The 22,852-nt window shown below is 27.8% G+C and overlaps 1 protein-coding gene and 1 pseudogene across 1 annotated transcript in view; one reads left to right on the top strand and one right to left on the bottom strand.

Annotated features, from left to right (window-relative positions):
• The window catches only part of LOC142325696 (uncharacterized), a 49,734-nt pseudogene extending 42,060 nt beyond the window's left edge, over window positions 1–7,674 (bottom strand).
• LOC142325148 (glutathione S-transferase-like) overlaps window positions 1–22,852 on the top strand; it is a 43,150-nt gene that overhangs the window by 10,822 nt on the left and 9,476 nt on the right. The gene's annotated exons all lie outside the window — the stretch shown is intronic.

Genomic DNA, 22,852 nt, shown 5'->3' on the forward strand with positions numbered 1-22,852 from the left:
GCGGAGAAATGGTGATAACATTTGTAGATTTCAGCATATGATTGCATCCACAGAAAATCCCTACTAAAAATTTTAAGACAGCTCTAACTACATACTAATTTAATAAACACGATAAAACTGATCCTCACAAACACTAAGTCAAAAGTAAAATTCAGAGGCGAGAAAATTCTTTTTCCCTTTACTTCCCTTTATTCCTTCTTCCTTGGAAAACTAATGTAGGATTTCAACATGGTTGTATCTTTAGTGCTTTGTTTCCTGAGATGTGTGGTTAATTGAGACCCAACCACCAAAGAACACCAGTATCCATGATCTAGTATTCAAATCCATATAAAAGTAACTGCCTTTACTAGGATTTTAACCTTAAAACTCTCGACTTCAAAATCAACTGATTTGTGATGACGAGTTAACCACTAGACCCACTAGACGGTGGGCTAACTTTCAGACCCTGGAACAGCTGTCCAAACCAGATCATGAGTCTGAAGCTAATAATGGGTTACAACAGAAAAAGAAGCGGAGAAATGGTAATAACATTTGTAGATTTCAGCATATGATTGCATCCACAGAAAATCCCTACTAAAAATTTTAAGACAGCTCTAACTACATCCTAATTTAATAAACACGATAAAACTGATCCTCACAAACACTAAGTCAAAAGTAAAATTCAGAGGCGAGAAAATTCTTTTTCCCTTTACTTCCCTTTATTCCTTCTTCCTTGGAAAACTAATGTAGGATTTCAACATGGTTGTATCTTTAGTGCTTTGTTTCCATCTGTAGTGGGTTTACCTTTAGGAGAACCCTTCTTGCTTCTTGTTGTTAACCCTTCCAGAATATCATATAATAATTTCTTTGAAACAGTTTCTGTATTTATTTTATTAGATGTTTACTTTTCAAGTGAACTGTGACAATTAACAGAAAAAGCAATCTTGGGCTTTGGATTGGGAGATCAAAAAAGATTGAATTTTTTAAAAATTTAATCACTTAGTGATTAAATTTAAAAAAAATATATTTTTAATTGTACAGGGTAAAAAAACACCAAATTGCCGAGAATTATACTAGCTTTAAATAAAATAAATCTTTCATTTTGATTGATACGTAATAATATATTATTAAGACCATGACAGCAATGGGTAGATATATTGTTCCATGGATAAAGAAAAGGTATTGTCTCAGCATCTGTCTGGATGGATCAAGAGAAACCGCAGTAAAATCTTGATCAGAATAAAATAATATAATATCTGTATGTAAAAAAAAATTAATTAATTATAACACAAAAAATAGTTTTGATTAAAATACATATTAATTACTTAAAATATAAGCACATGAATATGTTAAGATAAATCATCAAGATAAAATATTTTAAAAATAACTACAAAATAATTCACAATTCAGATATTAATGAAAATTATTAAAACACATATTTATATGCACATTGAATGGGATGCAGAAAATTCAGGTTCTTTTTTTATAAATTACTATTATCTTAAAATTCATTAAAGAGTAAAATTGCTTCTGTAAAGGAAAATTGTTTAATTCCATTTTAAGTAAATTCTTGGAAAGTTTTTCAAATGGTTTCATAACTTACAAAAAATGGTAGCTTATTAAAATTAGTTGTGTGCTTGATAGAAGTGAATATTGCTATTTCAGTTTTTTAAGAATAAGTGACAATCAGTTTTAATGAAGATTGGACATTCATAAATATAAATATATTTTACAAACATAATTATATATGTATATATATATATCGCATTACGATATATATTCGCATTACATTAATGCTTCTTCTAAAATCAATATTTTTGAGATTTATTTGTCATCACTTTCTACTTCCTGTTTTAGCTCTTCTAGATAATTCTCCAATATTTTAACAATTGAATAAAAACTACATCAAATTGGTTCTTTTGTATCTGACTGATAGAATAATAAAATAATACTAGTCCTGGTGACAAATAAAAATAACAAGGCAGACAAAAAAAGGGTATGGAAAAATTGCTTATTTTTTAATATGTTTTGGTTACCATAAATGAAGAATTTTCTGAAAACTGGAATTATAAAATAGTAATGGAAAAAGAAATGTAAAACAAAAATCACATAGGAAATTATGTTTATTTCATTCAAAAAATACATATCATAGATGGTAAACAACATTTTGAATAAATATTGCAATTATTTTTTAATGTTCACAAGTATGTCTCACTCAAAGTATCAAATAAAACATTTAAAGTATCAATATCAAATCAGATTAATTGAATTTTATTCCATATTTAATTAAAATGAACAAATAAATTATACAACTGTTTTATTTCACATTAGTAACCTAATACTGATATGAGTAACAATTAACACACAATACAAAATATGAAACTATAATTATTTTAATAAAACTTAAATATATGAATCACAAAATTTAATAAGATATTACTATGCAAATTAAAACACTTCACCAAACAGAAATATTGAGATATATTTATATGATACTCAATTTTATGCATTACCAATATATATTTATACAGTTTTTGGACGCTTCTCAATCCATGCTTTAATCTGTGGGATGTTGACAACTTTATTATGCAAAGCTTTGATATTCAGATATTTTTCAGTAATATTAAACTTGAGCATGAAATTCAAGTAATCAATGGTGGCAACAAAGTATAAGTCACCCCAAGAAAGCTATAAAAATAAATTTTTGATTAAATCTTACAATAATATAATAATTTTAAACACAATGTTTATTTTTAAAATAAAAGACTACTACTTTTTCCATTTTGTCCGAGTTCTTCTGAACCACTGATACACTACATAATTACAGAGTGGTAAAGGTTTTATTTTCCTCCTGGAATATTGAAGATAGTTTTGGGCAAACTACCTCTAATGTTTTGATCAGAGGAAGTCTCTGTGTGGATTGATTGTGCCTTTCCTCTCCCTAAACCTTTACTTCTCTTTATTCCTTCTTCTTTGGAAAACTACTGTAGGATTTCAGCATGGTTGTATCTTTAGTGTTTCGTTTCCATCTATACTTTTAGGAGAATCCTTCTTACTTCTACAGGCTCTAGAATATCATTGATCACAGTTGTGGCTACTCTCATTTGAGTAAAAATGCTCTAATTTTATAAGGAGTAGTGGGGGATGACACAAGGCACTCGCTTACAGAGCCTTGCCTTTGTGTCTTTGGTGCATAAAATTTTATGAATAGTTGTATAAATTATATGTCTAAAATATTATAGAAATCGATTGATGGGGAATTCCATTTTAAAGATAAACAAGAATAAAACAAAGATATAGCAAGCTGCATGAAACTGAGCATTTCATTAAAATAAAATAAAATCTTTAAAATATAAGTCGTTAAAATAAAATCTTTTAAATATTGGGGATTATTTATTCACTAATTATAATATAGGTGTAATGCTATTGAACATTATTCTGGACATAAGTGTTGAACAGGATTCAAAATAAGTTAAATTATGCTTAAATAAATAAAATAAAATGGAATAATGTAAATTAAATATACTTAATGATTTAAGTTTGAGTTAGCCTACATTTTATTTTTAGTACAACTGAGATTAATTATATTATCTAAGATTTTTTCGTAGGTTAAAGTTATGATAGAGAATTCTTAACAAAATAAATTTTAAGTTTATTTTTGTTTCTTAATTTTACACATTTTGTATGTAAAATGTACATTATTTACTATAATATGTAAGTATAAACATAACACAAATCAGTTGTAATGCAACTCAGAAGAGTAGAAGTCTTTTTTATATAATCATTATACATGGAGTGCTGAGTATTAACTTCCAGATCAAAGTAACAAAAAGAAACAAAAGGTAGAGTAATGAATTAAAAATTAAGTCAGAAGTACACAATTTGAGTTCTGAAAAACAAAAGTTGTAGTTTGGCTTTTTAGGCAGTAGTATTACAAAAAAATGGATGAATTAAACAAAATATCAAATGCAGAGTGACATAAGCCAAGAAAGCTTTTATGCACGAATAATATTTACTGGTATCAAACTAAAATTAAGGAATTGGAAAAGAATTCTTTAAAATATTTGTATGGAGTAGAAGTACTCTACAGTAATAAAACAACACAATAGTTATACAAGGAAAAAATGTACAGAAATGCTTTTGTAATATGGTAATGTTGAATGTGGTAAGAGAGAGAGTCAACATACTTTCTTAGATAACATAAACTGTAATTGAGGATGTAGAATGCAAATTCAGACTAAGAGTTTGAGACATAAAAAAGAATTGAAAAGTATTTTTAATCACTCAAAAAACCATCAAACACAATTCAGAAAATCATCTAGATGTTCAGAAAACCATGATTTAGGTAGATAGAATTTAATTGTTGTGTACTCTAATCTCAGAACCAAAAATAAGATCAAATTTGTTTAAGGGAAGTAATTACTGTGAATATTCTGTACAAGCTTTTTTTCTTAATAATTTTCCAAACTCTTAATATTCTTTGGAGTAGAAAGTACAGAAGCCTCATAAAATGAAAAGTAAATCAAAGTCAAGTAAATGGAAATTAAAAAAAAACAAAAAAAAAAATTTTTATCAGATGAAGTGATTGTTGTCAATTTGTGTGAAATGAATACAAAAAAAAAATAATAGTAATAATAATAAAGGAAAGGATAATAAAGGAAGTATAGGAAGTTAGGATAATAATAATAAAGGAAGTAAAGGATAATAATAATTAAGGTAATTACTTACTTTTCCATTTGCGAGGTATCCACCATTTTCTTTTATAAGATTATCGATTTTTTCCAAATAAAATGGTACAGTATCTTTCATCAAAGGTTCATATTTCTTTGCTTTAGAATTCTCATCTTCATCATAATGCCAGCTAGCAATTGCTGTAAAAAAGGAATTTTTAATAAACATTTTATGTTTGGCCAACTGACATAATTGACAGTTGACTACTCACCCAATCTGTATTTATCAAGAAGTGAGCCTCTATAAATGTATTTTCCCTTACAGCTTCATTCTACTTACCACAGGGATTGATTGTAAAGTAAACAATATACAGAACAAGAAATGTTGACTAATGTCATAATTAGCTTTTTGATATTATGTCACTTGAATTATAGATGGCTCTTTACATGTGTCACATGTAAGAATAAATAATTTAGAAATGAAATAGATTATTGTTAACTAGATAATAACAATAACTAATAACTATAACTTATTGTTAACTAGATAGTAAATTATTGTAAATAGATTTATGTTAGCAATGATAAACACTAGATAATATTAACTTGATAAGTATTTCAATGATTAGGGTTGTTGTGCAGCGCTGGACTAGAAACAGAGTCCCTGAGGTGGTCTACAGTGCATCAGCACTATCAGATACCATGGATATACTGGCTCTTTAGTTCTTGCATTTTTGACTTGGAGAATATTATAATAGGGTCAGACCTGCACCTACAAAACCAATAATGGAAAGAAAGTATCTAGGATAAGGAAAAGGGTGATTTCACCCCTTTTTTGTAATATGTGGTATTGTAGTTTACCACCTTGTCAATGACCTCTAATCATTATAAGATGAATGCCATTAATAATGCCATCTGCCATACTGCTGGGATAGAAACTGGACTCTAGTTTAAAAATATAGAATCATATTTCCAGTTATTTAGAAAGTGAATCATGGCTTTTAATATTAAAAAAAAAAAACATTTTGTTTCTTATATATTTTGTACAATTAATAATAAATGCGTCATTTTTTAGCATAGCTTTTTTCATTAAAAATAAGAAGTTAAAAACAATTAGTTGCTGAGTGGTTTAAACAGTAGTAATATCAACCTCAGAAATGAATGAGGATGTCAAGCATTCTTATTTTAAAAAGTTTATAAAATAATCTGTACTAAATTTATACAAAATAAATATAATAGAATTTAATTCAAATCATTTTTATCAATAAATATTTTTTCTAAGTAAATTGCACCTTCAATATGTGGCATTGGCAATATTGGTGAATAATGACCATAACAAATACTGCATAAAATTTGTTACAAAACCTTCTGAATTACTAAGACTAAAGTATACTTAAGAGGAAATGCAATGCAGTTTAATTCACTGACATAATACCTTAAATAAAACTAATAAAAGTAGGCAAAGGAATTTCCTTTTCTTTATTTAATATTTTACTTGAATATAATAATCAGTTATTTATTTATCTATTTTTTTTTTAATTTCATAAAATAGTAAACCTTTTTTATAATTAAAAAAAAAAATTTTTCCTAGTGTTCAGATGTGTAAAATTGTTTAAAATTTATTTTTGTTTTATTGAAATTTATAATCTTATGTTTAAATCAATTTTCATTTAATTATTATCTATGCGATTATTATCATTCAAAACCAATAGATAAATACACAGGAAATTTTACACTTTTTACAATCAGTTGATAAGAAAAAAAAATTACTGCAATGATGCAATTATCATCCTAAAACTACTAATTTTTTATTGGCAGATTTTTTTTATTATATACTAGCCAAACGAATCTCAGAAATTCAGTACCTTGACGGAAGTCAGCAGTAGTATCGACAGCGATATCGATCATTAGATCTTCATATTCAGTCTTTCCAGCTAATCCAGCTTTCTTACCGAGATATCTTGCAATTGCAACAGATTGGTGCAACTGTTTTCCATCAATTTCAAGAACAGGAACTTTACCAAATGGCACAGCTAAAAAAATAGAAAAAATAATATTATGCCTTGTAAAAAGCACATGAATGCACTTGTATCACTAACATGCCCCTCATACACACACACACACACACACACACACACACACACACACACACACTCACTCTCTCTCTCTGTGCATGCACACACACACACACACACACACACATTTTTCACAATGTAAGCTTAAAATTATTATTATTTACTTACTCTTTTTAATGGAAGGCCATTGCTCATCTTCAAGTCTGTTGTCTTCAAAATTAATTCCTAAATATGATAGTAGGAATCTGATTGGTTCTCCTAGAGCAGTTATGTTAAAATATGTTAGTTTGTATGTTGGAGCCATTTTCATTAACAGAAATTGTAATCTAAAAAAAAAAAATGTCATGGTCACAAATAAAACAAAAATGATTAATGTATGTGATTTTTTTTGCCAACCAATCAATATTGTATTTCATTAAATAATCATCAAGAAATTATTTATAAAAATATCTAATAAATTAATAAATACAGAACAATTAAAAACTGTTTACAAAAGATAAATTCTGAAACTAGATGTGAATTTCAATTGTTAAACAATCATTATCAGTATATAATAAGAAATTACTTAAATATAAATATTTAAAAAAAAAACAAAATTTAAAATTAATAAAAAAAATTGACAAAAATTTTATAAATAATTACAAAAACTATTACATGAGTATTTCTATCTGTGATTATAAAATAAATAAATGATAAAATAAAACAATTACTGAGTAAGTTAAAAAAAAAACCATTAGTAAAAAATGTTTGTTTAAATCACAATCAAAGTGCATAAATATAAATGGGTAATATGTATGATATTATAAGTTTAAGAACAAACTAACTTTTCAGTTTATGATGTATGTAGACAAATATTTAAAAATTTATATAATTAAATTACATAAACAAGCAAAAGTAACTTTATATTGTCAAATTTTTAAATTCTTTTGTCTACTGTGGTAGATTAGAGTGGCTAATCTTATCTACTATATTATCAGTTCTGCCAGTTTACAGGCAAAATACGTCATTCTGAAATTTCCCTTTCTATTAATTAGTTCTATATTTATAAATTTATTTTGTTAATATTATTATTAGTTTCCATTAATTTCAAATTATTTTCTTTTTTTAATGCTATGATATTTACAATTAAATATTCTGAGCAGATATCCTACTCTAAAGATAACAAAAGGAACTATCCTAACATTAGCCTGGTTGGATCAAAGGAAACCGTAGTAAAACCTTAATGAGAGCAGATCATAAAAAAATCTGATGTTGAAATTACATGACTTCCGTTGCACACCTATTAAATTACATATACACATTTTTTGCTGCACTTCATTTAAACTTATTTCATTTGAAAGTTAGATATGATCCTCCAGTTCTTTAATAAAGTAGAAAGTTACAAAATTGCTGAAATATATTTTTTATTAACAACAAATATTTATGAAATTATTAATTCTAACGATCTTACATGAAATATTAGGATAGAGTAAAAGTCCCTTTATTACTTGTATTTCTAGATCAGTATTATTCGTACCTTCATGAGTTGCTGATAAACAAAAGTTTTAGAATTCTGGTGTGTTGTATAAATAAAAATTAATAATTAAACTATTCTGTTAAGTGAACTCCTGTATACTGGTTACAAATGTTAATTTCGACCTTACGTTGTAAAATACAGTTTTTATTATTGGATTATTTGGTGAATAATTAAAAATGAAAAAGAAACAATCATACCAGAAAAAGAAAGATAATATGAAGAAATGTATCTCAAAAAAATGACAAGAAGATAAATATGAAGGGGAAGAAAATGTTAAGATCAAGGGAAGAATAAAAAAATTAAGAGATGATAAATATAAAGAGGAAGAAAATATTAAGACCAAGGAAAGAATATAAAGATGAATGATGAAAAAATAAAAAGAGGATGATGAATATAAATAGAAAGAAAATTTGAAAACTAGAGAATGTGTACACAAATTAAGATCAGAAGAACTGTATCAAACCAAAGAGTGATTAAATGATTTGGCAACAAAAAAAATAATAAACGAACTGATCAACTCTTGGCTTAGGGAGAATATTGTCTGACACTATCGAGGAGTAATGAACTAAAAGATAAGAATTTTTTGCAGTTTATTAAAGATCGGGCATGTATGCCTTAGTGTATATGTTGTTCTTGTGAGGATATGTTGTTTTTCAGTCACTCTGTAGTTAACTTTAATGTAGATAAAGTTAAACAAAAATTCTAGAATAATTAAATAAAATTAAACTAAAGTCCAAAAATAATAACATTCAAAATTATAGTTTTCAATTAATATTAAATAATCAATGTTTTACCAAATCTATTACATATACACATATGTAATAATGCTTATTAAATTACATATATACATTTTTAAAAGTAGATAAAATTTTATTTTACTAATAACTTCTGATTTTTCTTCATAATTTTTTTCTTTTTATTACTGAATTATTATTTATTGCAAAATTTTTTTACAGTCACATGTTAATAATTATTAAATCTATATATTTAAATTAAAAAAAAAATTAAGAAAAAAGGAGATTAAGTCTGATTTGACTTACAAGCCTTCCCTTGTAAGATCCAAATATTTCATTAATTAAAATTTTATTTAGCCATAAATCTGAAACCAATGAAAATAACTACCACTTATGATATATTGTTGAAAAGCTCTCAATGAAAGCATACTGCAGTTAAGAAAAAGTTCAAAATCCATTTTTTTTTTTTGGATTTTGGGCACTTTTGGTTCAGTTGATTGCAATCAAAAGGGGAGGTGCGCAACTAGATGTTACTACAACAGTCCTAAATCCAAAATTTCAACATACTACGGCTAATCGATCGCAATGCTTACTTTACTTCATACAAGGAAGTAATAGATGTGATTAAAGTCAATATTAATTTTTTACTTCGAAGTTCGAAGTAAAGGAAGTATTGTGATAGCGAAAAATTTCGGTTTTTAGATATAAATGAAAATATCCATTTTGACTAGTTTCGGCGTTACGTCTGTACGTACGTATCTCACATAACTCAAAAACGATTAGATGTAGAATGTTGAAATTTTGGATTTAGGACTGTTATAACATCTAGTTGTGTACCTCCCCTTTTCATTGCAATTACTGGACCAAAAGTGCCAAAAAAGCCCAAAATTCAAAAAGAAATTGGATTTTGGACTTTTTCTTAACTGCAGCAATAAGGTCTCATTGAGAACTTTTCAACAATATATCATAAGTGACACTTATTTTCAATAGTTCCAGAGTTATAGCCAAATAGAATTTTAATTAATGAAAAATTTAGATCTTACAAGGGAAAAGTTCTAATCCGACTTCATTTCCTTTTCTTTTTTTTAACTCTTTTTTTAATTTAATATTGATTTATTAATAATTATTTACCTGTAATTGTAAACAAATTTTTACAACAAATAATAATTTAATAATAACAAAAAAATATGAAAAAAAAATTCTTTATTAAAGAATGGAAGGATCATATCTCACTTTGAAATGAAATCAGTTTAAAGGAAGTGCAGAAAAAAATGTGTATATGTAATTTAATAGTCAAACAAGGAAGTCCATGTGGTGTCCACATCAGAATTTTTAAATATAGAATCATGAAATAACATTGTAGTTAATATCTGAAGATAAGAAATATAAAACATAATTAAAAAATAAGTCACAATTCTGAAAATGTTAATGAATATTATTTGAGCATTAAAAGTTTTGAAAGTGTATGGATATTGAAATTATTTGAGCATTAAAAGTTTTGAAAGTGTATGGATATTGAAATTATTTGAGCAAAATTGAAAATTATGTACACACTGAACGGATATGTGGAAAAATCATGGTTTCTTTAAACATTTTTTAATTAACATTATTTAAAAATTCATTGTCAGAGTAATATTAATTCTGTGAAAAAAAATCTGTTATTTTTATTTTTTAATTAATTGGTGGAAAGATTTTTTTTAAATGGGTGAGTAATTAAATAAAAATGATAATAGAGGCATGTAAAGCCTTTTTCATAAAATGAAATAATGTGTTGAGTTACATGAAAAACGTTCTGTTGTCTGCTTTGTATTGGATTAAATTATTGGTGGATATTCTTATTCTTTGAGAATAGGTAACTATTCTTTTAACAAGATTGCACATTCATAAATATAAACATAAGGATAAGTTTTAAACGATAAATTAACATTGAAATTTTTTTAAATATCAGTCTACATGATTTATACTTATGGACTGGACCACAAACATGATTTGGCAGCACTTTTTTGTATCTTGAAAATTCATTCCTTTTTATTTCATAATACTGCTTCATATAAATAAAAAAACAACAACAAAAATAATAATAGTACCTCTAAAATAACATTACACAACATGAAATAAAAAAATAATAAAGGTAAGAATGTCTTTCTTATATTTTTGTTATTTCAATGATTTATGTATTTGCTAATTAACCCATATGCATCAAGAGTCTAGAAACAATAAAATAAATTTCACAGAAGTGTAGAAATATTTAGTTTTATTGCTTGAAACTCAACTAAAATTTATTAAAGGGAATAAAAATAATTGTAACACGTAAATAAAATATCTCTATACCATTTTAAATGCAGTTAAAACAGTTAGAAAGGTAAATTAGGGTATGTGATACCTCAATTCCAACCAGAATTAGTTATAAGCCCAATGATCAATGATTTATGTGTGTATATATATATATATATATAAATAAAATATGTAATATAATCTGCCCAAGAATTACTCTGCTGAATTTGAATAAAAAAGCAAAAATTCTTCTATAATAATTTATTTGTCATTTCAGACTTCTGAGGTAACATTTGTGTACAAAATGGAACAAAACTGTTCTGTACTCAAGATTATTTATTTTTGATGTAATAAATTATATCTGATCAGTTCTCACTACTTTTACTAAAAAAAACTGGCCATAATAAATTTAAAATTATTACAAAACAATATAGGGGCAAAAAGTTGTGAATCAAATTAAATTGTAATCAAAACCCCATCCATTCTTCAGGACACCAGGTTAGAGTCAAAAGAAATTTAAAAATCCAAGCATGCTGCAAGAAACTCGAATATATGGAAACCCTAGCTCCCAACAAACATAATTAATCATTAATTTAACATAACAGTATTGTGTATAACCACTAAGGTCTGTGCAGCTTAAGAGGTAAATTTCTTTGCATTTTAAAATATGCATTATCTACCTGAAATAATTTTCTGTTTGTTGGATTTTAGACTTATTACCTTCAATTGAGCATGTATCTATCATGTAAAAATTAAATTCTATCTAATTTTTTAATTTTACAAAATGAAAAGCAGAAAATAAATTATATTTTTTATTCTTAAGCCTAAAATTAGAAAGAAAAACAAACCATTTTAATTGTAGATGCCAGAAACCCTCAATATTTCAATAAAAATTAGACAAAAAAATTTAAACATATAAATAAATAATGTAGAACATTAAACAAATTTAGAGTTAGTAAATGATAAAAATTCATTCTGATAACAAATAATAGACTTTTACAGAAATATTGATAAGAAAACTGAGAAAATATAAAAGTAAATGTTTTGTGCCATAATAATTGCAATGATAAAACATTGCAAAAAGAAGGGGAAAAATTAAGTAATTTTTGGTTAGCTAGTTAAGGGGATCAGAAGTAACATTAATGTCATTTCAATAGTCAACAGTAATAACAAGTTATCTTGGGATAATCTAGTAGATAAAAATTTGGAGAATCCTAAAATAGAAAAAGTTGTATAAAAATAATAGATAAAACAGTTAGGATTTCTTTTTGATGAGTTATTGATTTAAATTCATTTTTTTTTTCTATTATTTTTATGCAAAAAAAATGTAATTTTTTTATATTTAATATGAATCATTTCATAAGAATAACTTAGATATATAAAAATAACCACTAAGAAAAAAAATGGTTTCCGTACAGAAGCGTGGAGAATTAGCACTAATAAAAACTTAAGTTTTGTGTTCAAAATAATTTTTTCCAGTAAGTGATTGGTTTTACTGGTTGTAAAAACGTAAAAAAATATAAAACCTTAAACAAACCTGTGCAGCTGTTACCATAAATGTAGCAAAATTAACACTAACCGACAAGCGACCGACTTTTAAGATTTCATTATAACAAAAAATGTAACTATTCCAACTTTCTCTTTTTTGTTGTAGTTATAGAGTTCAGTTCGAAAAGTCGGCTTAGTGACCCTAAGGCGATAATCCGACCCTACAAAACAATGATCACCAACCATCAACTCTGTTCAATATAAATTACAGGTATAAAAATAAAGTAGTTGCAGGCTTGACCAAACAGCTATTCATCGTTTGGTTACCCGTTTTAATGGTTTTTAGTTGTATAATATGCTAATCATAGTATCATAGTCAATTTTCCAATTGATATATATTTACAACAAAAAAGTTAGTTGACGGCGGTTAGTTACCGCGGCCGGTTGATGACCTATTTCCCCTTCTAAACTAAATCTTGCCTTATATGATTTATAATAGATCGTTTTCGAAATAAAAATTCGTAATGGTTTATATAATTGATGAGGTATGACTTTACTGAAAAAAGTATGAAGTATTTTGATACGTTAATACTATTTATAATCTGGTTATGTTACAGCAATGACTCTCTGCACGATACCCGCAGTACGAATTAAACCAGTTCTTTTAATTTGGCATACGGTACTGTAAAGAAATAAGTTCTTTGTTCTGATCGGAATGTAATACATTAATCTCATCACATCAGTTGCTAGCTACTCTTCGGAAAAAGAAACCCAAGCCTTTACTTGGATGCCTCAAGGAAAACTGTTGTAAATCCTTGATCAGAGCATCAGCACAAAGTACACAATAATTATATAAAGTATAAATAGATGTAGTTAAATACACATATTAGTTATTTAAAATATAAACATATGAAATAATACTAAAATAAATGCATGAAGATAGTAAATATATAAAAAATCTGGAAAATAAATCGCAATTCAAAAGCCGATAATGGAAATTATTTGAGCACATATTAAATGGAGATGCAAAAAAAATTCAGGATTATTTTTTATGTAGCAAATGATTTGTAGATGCTACATGCACATAAAAAAGTCTGTGTTTACATGATAGTAATGAACAGTAGATCCAGTTATTTGTAAAACGTGTTTTTTAAATTTTAAATAAATTAATCACTGTAAACATATACAAGAAGTAATGGCTATCTTTGTGTTATAAAAGAGGGGGCTAGAATTTGTAGTATTAATATATATCAAGTTAGTTTTATATTACTTTTTATTAATCGGTTAAACAATATATATATATATATATATATATACTAGCTCTACCCGCCACGCTTCGCTGTGGTACATTGTGGTTGCATGGATGAGAAATGAGAAACAAAACAAAGCATACGTTTCATAGAAGTTTAATTTTGCAATACTTGTGGATATACAATATTTTTTGTTTTTCCACTGTCTGCGTAGATATAAAGGCTATCTGGTTTGCCGACTCGGGAACACGCAACATACAGTTGCCCATGTGAGAAGCAATCCGCATCTAAATGTAAACCACACAATTCGAAAGATTGACCTTGAGCTTTATTGATTGTGATTGCAAATGCCAATCGAATTGGGAATTGCAATCTTTTAAATTAAAATGGTGTATCGGTCGGGATTATGGGTATTCGAGGAATGAGGAGATCTTCATCTTTGAAAGGCCCCGTTAAAATCGTTGCTTCCACTACGTTATTCATCAATTTCTTAACTGCAAGTCGCGTGCCGTTGCAGAGTTTTGGCTGATTAATATTCCGCAACAGGATAATTGTCATTTTTTGATCGAACCGTTGCTAGAATCAATCTAATGAGGAATGTTTTCCCAGTTCCCTGGCGCATCCAAGAAGAAGGGCCCCAAACTCCGTCATTTATCATTTGCATTATGCGATCATAAATGCCTTTCTGTTCACGCGTTAATTTGGGAATGTTTGATGGGACATATGACTGAAGATCACCAATGTTGTAACTCTGTTCACGGCGTAAATCCACATCAAATGAAGCAATCGCAGCTCGGGTGGGTGCTGGCATTCCCAATTGACTAAGAACTTTATTTGCAATAGCTAAGCACTTGTCTTCAATATTTATCAATGCTTCGTTGTAAATGCCTTCTGTAAATTCCATGGTCATATTGGTATTTTCTAGGCGTACACTATGTAAAATATCCTCAGCCATATGCGATCGATATCTTTCCCATAACTCTGTGGGAGATGAAGGGAAGCAAGCGGTCAATATAATTGCGAATAATGCGCGAATTTGGTTTGGATGTGCAGTGTTGCACGCGCCATTAATACATATATCCCACTGTTGGTCGTTTTCTAATAAATTCAGGGCTTGGTGAAAGGCGCAGCTCAATCACGACACGATCACACAAAAGTACCTCGATTAAAGTGAATATTTAATTCAGATTGTATAATAATCTGAATCAGATACAAGTGGATACGTTTTTTTTTTGTTGTTAATAAACAATGTAATTGGGAACAGGTATTGTTTCACATGTGACTGCGGTTATCGTTAGCTAGTATGGCGAGTGTTCCCCTCGCTTCCGGCAGATGGCGCGGTCACTGGTACACAGCTGACCGTTAAAAAAACTGTTTTCTCGCGGTCGCGGGTATGTGACTGATGCGAAAAATAGATGAAAACAATCTTTGATGCGGGTTATATATCGTGCTAAAATTTGAGCTCAATCGGTGCAGAACATTTTGAGTATTTGAAGCGTACACAAACGAACTTAACATTTTTATATATAAAAGATTTGTGGACTGCGAAAAAAATCCCTTTAGTCGTGCGAAAAAACACATCATTTTAAATGCTTACAAAAGCCGAATAATGCTTACAAATTACAGAATAATCAAACTGCGTTGATTTCAGATGTTAATAAACTGTTAACGTAAGTAGAAGTTGTACTGCTTCAGTGTACAACGTGATTCTCGAGTATGAATCTACTAATGAATTACGGTCTCTAAAGAAAACAAAACCCCGCAGGTCAATTGAGAAAAAGGTAAGATTTTGATAAAAACGCGATTCGTAAAAAAATTACACGAATTTGAATTATTTAGAAATAGTTTAGCGGTGTATTATGTCCTTTGGAAGAGAATTCGGTTATTGTCTTCGACAACGCTTCTTATCATTAAACGAAAAGAATTCCAGCCGTGTTATAGAAAAACAATGATATCAAAATGTGGCTTAGTTCAAAAGGAATAATTTTTGAAGAGGTTTAAGTTAATGTTCAATCATTGCAAAGGGTTTCGCGTATTAAAAGTAATTATAGTCCGTATAAAATTGGTTTGACACACAACGCCATATGGGTAAGTCGTGTTTTTATTCGGTTCCTAACGATTATGTTTGCCGGCCTCCGTAGCGCGAGTGGTAACGTCTCGGTCTTTAATCCGGTGGTTCCGAGTTGGAATCCCGGTCAGGCATGGCATTTTCATACGCTATAAATCATTCATATCATCATCTGAAGCAATGCATAACTGTGGTTTCGGAGGTTAGAAAAAAAAAAACGAATACTTAGTTGTGTGGTTTCAGTGTTACTATTTGTGAATTTTGTTATTTGCGTTTACATAGCAAAGAACGCTAAATGACCAAAAAACGATTGTTTGGTCATATATATGTAAAAAAAATAACCTAACAAAGGATTTTTTGGTCATTATGTAGGGATATTATTTTCTGTGTATTTGGTTATTTCGACTTTTTTTGTTTGCATAGTCTTAAGTCTATCTGGGCTATACGAAAGTTGGGTGTTTTAATTTATTTACTGTAATCATCCTTCTTGGTGGCTTTTCTTTTTGTTTTGGTGTTAAATTTAATTCAAAGAAATTTGTTACTTAATCAGTTGTGATTTTGTTTACATTGGCAACGGCCATACGGGCTCTTTGTGATTGGTCGTTGTGTTTGACAGCGGCCATCTTGCATTGATCTGATTGGTTTTCCTTTATTTACATTTCCATCTGATTTATTAGCCTCTTATTTATTAAAAAACTGTACTAATTAAAAATACGTAGATAGATTTATTAAAAATAGATGAAAACAATCTTTGATGTGGGTTATATATCGTGCTAAAATTTTTTTTTATCGTGTTTAAAAAAAAAAAATACAATGTTTTAGCTGTTAAATATAATTCAAAGAAATTTGGTCGTTGTGTTTGACAGCGGCCCTCTTGCATTGATCTGATTGGTTTTCCTTTGTTTACATTTCCAAATTAAAAGATTTATTAAAAATAGATGAAAACAATCTTTGATGCGGGTTATATATCGTGCTAAAAATTGAGCTCAATCGGTGCAGAACATTTTGAGTTTTTGAAGCCGTACACAAACGAACTTAACATTTTTATATATATAGATCGCAGTTGCTATCAGCTATCAAGATCATGTATATTACTAAAGATACAATTTAATTAAATTTAAAGAATATTTAAGATTTTTGTTAACTTTTCTTGTCATGGGAACAGTTTTATTTAAATTTTGACGTAACAATAAGTAAGTTAGGAAATGAAAAGATAAATATAGGTTTACAAGTTGACATAGAATTTTTTACCTTATCTTTTAATGACACATTTTTTAAATGAAAATTTATATTTACATATAACCATATTACACATATTACATATGATATAACTATATGATATGTGTTTATATACATACAATATAGTTAGCATACCAAGGTTTTATTAACTGTTCTGCATTACTGAACATTGCCATTTTCAAACATGCCTTACAGCTAGGCCCTGGAAGGCTCAGGCTCACTATAGACATTTTTTTAAAATTAATTATTTTTTTTGTACATTTACATTTTCTAGTACTCCTGTGTCTAATAAATGATAATAATTTATTATATATTTAAATATGCATCTAGCTTTAAATTAAAAAAAAAAAATTCTGTTTCTAATTACAAATTAATCTCAATTACCGTTTAGCATAGATCTTTCTAAGAATTTAGAATTCTGTGACAATTAACAATAATATTAAACACCATTAACTATATTATGGTGCAATATTATTCATAACTATATTATGAATGCAATAACGAAAGTAACAAATCATACACATATATTGATAATAACAAATAAATTTTAAAATAAAATAAGTTTTACTATAAACTTATGAACTCATTCATTTCAATTACTATTTTAACATTTTTGTTATGTAATGCATGACAGTTGAAGTAAAACTGTGTTCATTATTTCTCAACTTATTTGCAAGTGTTTTATGTATACTAAGTATTTGTATGAATATAAATGTATACAAAACACTACAAAAAAAAGAGGTTGTTAAGTGATATGTAGAATAATACTTATAATCATGTAAAACATTGATTCTCAAACCTTTTTGCCCACCACTCGCAGTGAGAATCAAAACTTTTCTGGCGCCCTCAAAATTTTTAACTTACCATCTGTTAAAAAAAATAACTGCAATTGCTGTTTTTAAGGTACACTCTTAAAAACAACAATTCTAATTATAGTTTTAAAACGTGGCATATCCTATTTCTGAGTTGAAATTTACGTTTTAAATGAGAGTAATTAAAACGCGTATTTAATCATATTTGAAAGTATTTTTATTAAAATTGAAATCTGAAGTTCTGTGTTCTGTCAATAAGTAAAGTATTCAAGCTTTAATTTTTTTTTATTCATCCCTCTAAGCCTCTTCATTGCAAAGTTACAGTAGTTTGGATACAATCATTTTTTATCATATAATATAAGTGTCCCTTTAATTATTTGTACTAGTGTAGTAGGTATTTAATTTTAGTTTTAATATCAGGAAAACATCATTTTTGGCATTTTTTTAATAAGCTATCGCTTCCTAGATTGCCTGAATGCCTCCAATTTTATGTGGGGCTTCTACTGTCTGCTCTGACGGCCTCCAGTGCCCACAAGGGAGCATTATTGCCCACTTTGAGAACAAATGATGTAAAATATTTAGTTATGTTTATAATTCTGCATTTCTTGACCTGTTTTTTTATATTATTTTTTCAAAATTTTTTTTTTATGAAACGGAATATTTTATGAATATAACAAGAATACATTTTTTTTTAACACTGTCAGCTGGAACAATAATCAAGGTATAAAGATATAAATGGGTAATATGTTTGTATAACTCACAGGTAAGACAAGCAGAAACACTTGAATAACATTTAGACCGAAGAATAATTGTTTATGTTATTTGCAGATTAGAGTAAATGTTCTATAAAATTAGTTTCAGATAGACTGAAAAGCAACAAAAAGAACTTGTCAACCTCAGGTTGAGATTTTACATGGACCTGAGTAGCTTACCTAGTAGAACACCACTAAACATGTCATTGACACAAAGAACTTTTCTTTCATTTTTTCCTGTTTAGCCTCTGGGAATCACCAGGTATTACTTCAGAAGATGAATGAGGATGATATGTATGAGTGTAAGTGAAGTGTAGTCTTGTACAGTCTCAGTTCAACCATCCCTGAGATGTATGGTTAATTGAAATCCAACCACCAAAGAACACTGGTATCCACGATCTAATATTCAAATCCGTATAAAAGTAACTGCCTTTATGAGGATTTGAACCTTAGAGCTCTTGACTTTGAAATCAGCTGATTTGTGATGATGAATTAACCACTAGACCAGCCATGTAGGCTCTCCAGTCTCAAATTGGAAATCAAATCTTATACTTTCTCAGTCTCATAAACTCTATTTAATGATATATAAATCATTTAACCCTTTTTTCCTAAAGAAGACAGTAATTCTAATGGTATATTATCTTTTTCTTTGGCAATATTTTTGTTTTAGTTTTTTAAACTTCTATTAAACTCCAATTTTAAAATAAAGTTTCCTCTAATTTCATTATTAACTGCTTTTTCCATCTCCAACATCACATTTTATTATTTTACCCTTAATAAATAAATAGATCTTTTAATTTATTCAGTACATAATAACATATATGAGTAGAGCACATCAGGAATGGAATATGTTACTTCATGGATGAAAAAGGAAGAGCCTCAGCATTTGCATGGATGGATCAAGGGAAAATATGATGAAAAATTTGATCAGAGTAGCATCGCAGAATACACAGTTAATTGTAAAATAAAAAATAGGTATAATTAAAGCCTACATTAGTTTTTTAAAATATAGACACATGAAATAATAATGTTAAGGTAAATACATGAAGATAACTCACAATTATATAATAACTCACAATTCAGAAAGCATTAATGAAAATTCTTTGAATACATATATATACTCAACGAAATGCAGAAAATAAGGGTTTAAATTAGTATAAATTAAAAATTCATTGTTTCTATAAAAGAAAATTTTATAATTGTATTTTAAATAAATTGGTGGGAAGATTTTTTAAATGGTTTGATAAATTATTAAAAATGTAATGAAAAAATAATAAGGCTCTTTCTTGTAAGTTGAAAAATTGTGTTGGAATTATTTGAAAAAAAGTTCTGTTGTATCTTTTGATAGAGGTATGAATATTAATTTTTAAGAATATATGACTAATCTTTTCAGAATAGAGCCCTCTGCATATTTCTTTATCTCTTGGGTCTTTCTTAGTCTCCCTAATAATGGATTTCCATCTGTACTTCTTGTATAAGCACACTTTGATTTATTTTTCCAAAACTTTTCTCTAATTTTTTTTTGTATGTTGCAACAATTTTTTACTAATCTTATTTTACTCTACTTAATATGTTTAATTATCTTTGTTGTTTTGCACTTCTTTTTATTTATTTTTCCCTAAAGTGTCCACACAGTTACCCAGAAATATTTATTTCAGTTTGTAAATGATTAAATAACTAAATGTAATTATTATCATTAGTTGTTTATTCTAAAAGTATAAAATTATTTTTTTATTAATTTTAATCCACACTTTTTATTATTTTCAGATTTTTCTCTTTAAGTGAAGTGCTTTCTGAAGTTTCTTTGAATTCCTTGTACTGATTACAGAACTATTCTTAGTTCATTTTATTTAACTTACCATTCTCTTTTTTTATTGGTTTTAAACTGTTATCATATTACATATAAAAAAATTATGAAGGGTGATAAAAATATTGAATTATGAATAAAAAATAAAATTGCCTATCATTTTATTACAAACAATCGTATAATAACTCATGTTATTTATTCTATTTAATACTGTTAATCGTTTATTTAAAATTTGATAAATCTGAAAATGAATGATTAAGGAAATGTTCTTAAAATTAATAAAATCAAAATTAGAACCATAAAAATGGATCTTTATAATTACTTAAAAATTCTGGTGCATTTTATATGAGATAAAATATAAAATAAATAAATATGTTGACATATCTATTAAACATACAATATGTAAAGCCATGGTTGAATCATGAAATATGATTAGGTAGATGTTGATTTTTCATGATGCAACATGTTATGAATACATGACATAGGTATAGCCTATGATAAGAGGTATAAATGTATTATGAATAAAGAAGGAAGGATTAAGATGTCTAGTTTTATTCCTAAAATGGTATTCTTCAAGTTAAAAACTACTAAAAATCACGATATTAATTATTACTAAAAGTAACTTTTTAGAGAAATAATTCTAAAGGTGTCATCCTGTACACCAGGGCAATAGAGGCAGTTGAGGGATGGTGCTTTCCTTATAGCATGGAGATAAGCGCAGAAGTACCCATGACCCATTTAAAGCCTTTTTCTTAACTGCAGTAATAAACCCTCAATGAGAGATTTTCAACGAGATATCATAAGTGGTACTTATTTTCATTGATTCCAGAGTTATAGCAAAATCAAATTTTAATTAATGAAATATTTGAATCTTAGAAGGGAAAGGCACATCGGTTCGAATCAGACTTCATCTCCTTTTTTTTTAAACTTTTTTTTTGTAATTTAAATATACTGATTTATTAATAATTATTAACCTCTGATTGTAAAAAGGTTTTTATGATAAATAATAATTCAATAATAATAACAACAAAAAATTGAAAGAATATCAGAAGTTATTAATGAAATAGAATTTTGTGTACTTTTCATTTAAAAAAAAAAAAATATATGTATATGTAATTTAATAGGCATACAAGGAAGTCATGTGGGTCCACATCAGATGTTTTCTAATAAATTCAGTATGACCTGATTTCTGTAAGGAATTCTTCTTTTCAGGCAAAGCTTTTTGAATGATTCTCGTTTCTTGGTGATATCCACAGAAATAAATATTTTACTACCCTTGAGCCACACAATTCTTCGTAATTGCAGCTTTATTTAAACTGAATACAAAGCTCAATAAAACAGGGCTGTTTTTATCAGGTACAATACCTCAATCTTCTCACAAAATTTATTTCAAAATATAGTAAGCTGACCACCATTACTCTGTTTCAGAAATTAAAAATTCTTTACTTTAACTTCCCATTGTCTTATCCCATTTTCAGAAACGCCGTAAAATGTTAAATTGTTTTCCCTCCTTATTGAAACAATCATTTTATTTTGTTTAGATAATTGTACCCGGAGACTTTCGTTTTCCTAGCTTAAGTCATCTATCTGTTTGCTGTGCTCCTGGAGCAGAGAGGCAGTATTTAAACTAACAATCTACTGCTTAATTGCCTGCTGCGAATTCGCATTGATTTCCCCTTTTAATTTTTCTAGAAATAATTATAACTGTGAAAGATCTACTTACATTTTGAAGTATGATAACGAACCAGTTGTACAGTGAGAAAAATATAATAATAAAAAATATTAATAAAACAGAGCAATAGAATTTTACAGTACTGAAAGTTAACCACAAAGATAATCAGTTTATCACGTACAAGCAGTTATGCAGAGACGCCAAAAAAAGTAAACAAACAATGCAAAGAATAAACAACAGTTCTCTTACTAGTATATAATTCTCATACTCATCCCAACTAGTTCATACCAGCTCCAACTACATGTACCGGGTGATTCAAAAATGACTACACAACTTTTAAAGGAAGTTTGTTATCTAACATTCACTTTGGTTCGATGTGGCTTCCATTTGCAATACGAGATACATCCCACCTGAAGTCGATTTAATTCCAGACTGTAGCCAGGAAATCGGGAATTACCTCTGCAGCTATGGTGTTAATTCCAAGTCTTAGCTCAACAAGATCAGCAGGCAAAGGTAGTA

Source organism: Lycorma delicatula, chromosome 5 (genome assembly GCF_047948215.1).
Source record: "Lycorma delicatula isolate Av1 chromosome 5, ASM4794821v1, whole genome shotgun sequence".
Taxonomy (NCBI): domain Eukaryota; kingdom Metazoa; phylum Arthropoda; class Insecta; order Hemiptera; family Fulgoridae; genus Lycorma; species Lycorma delicatula.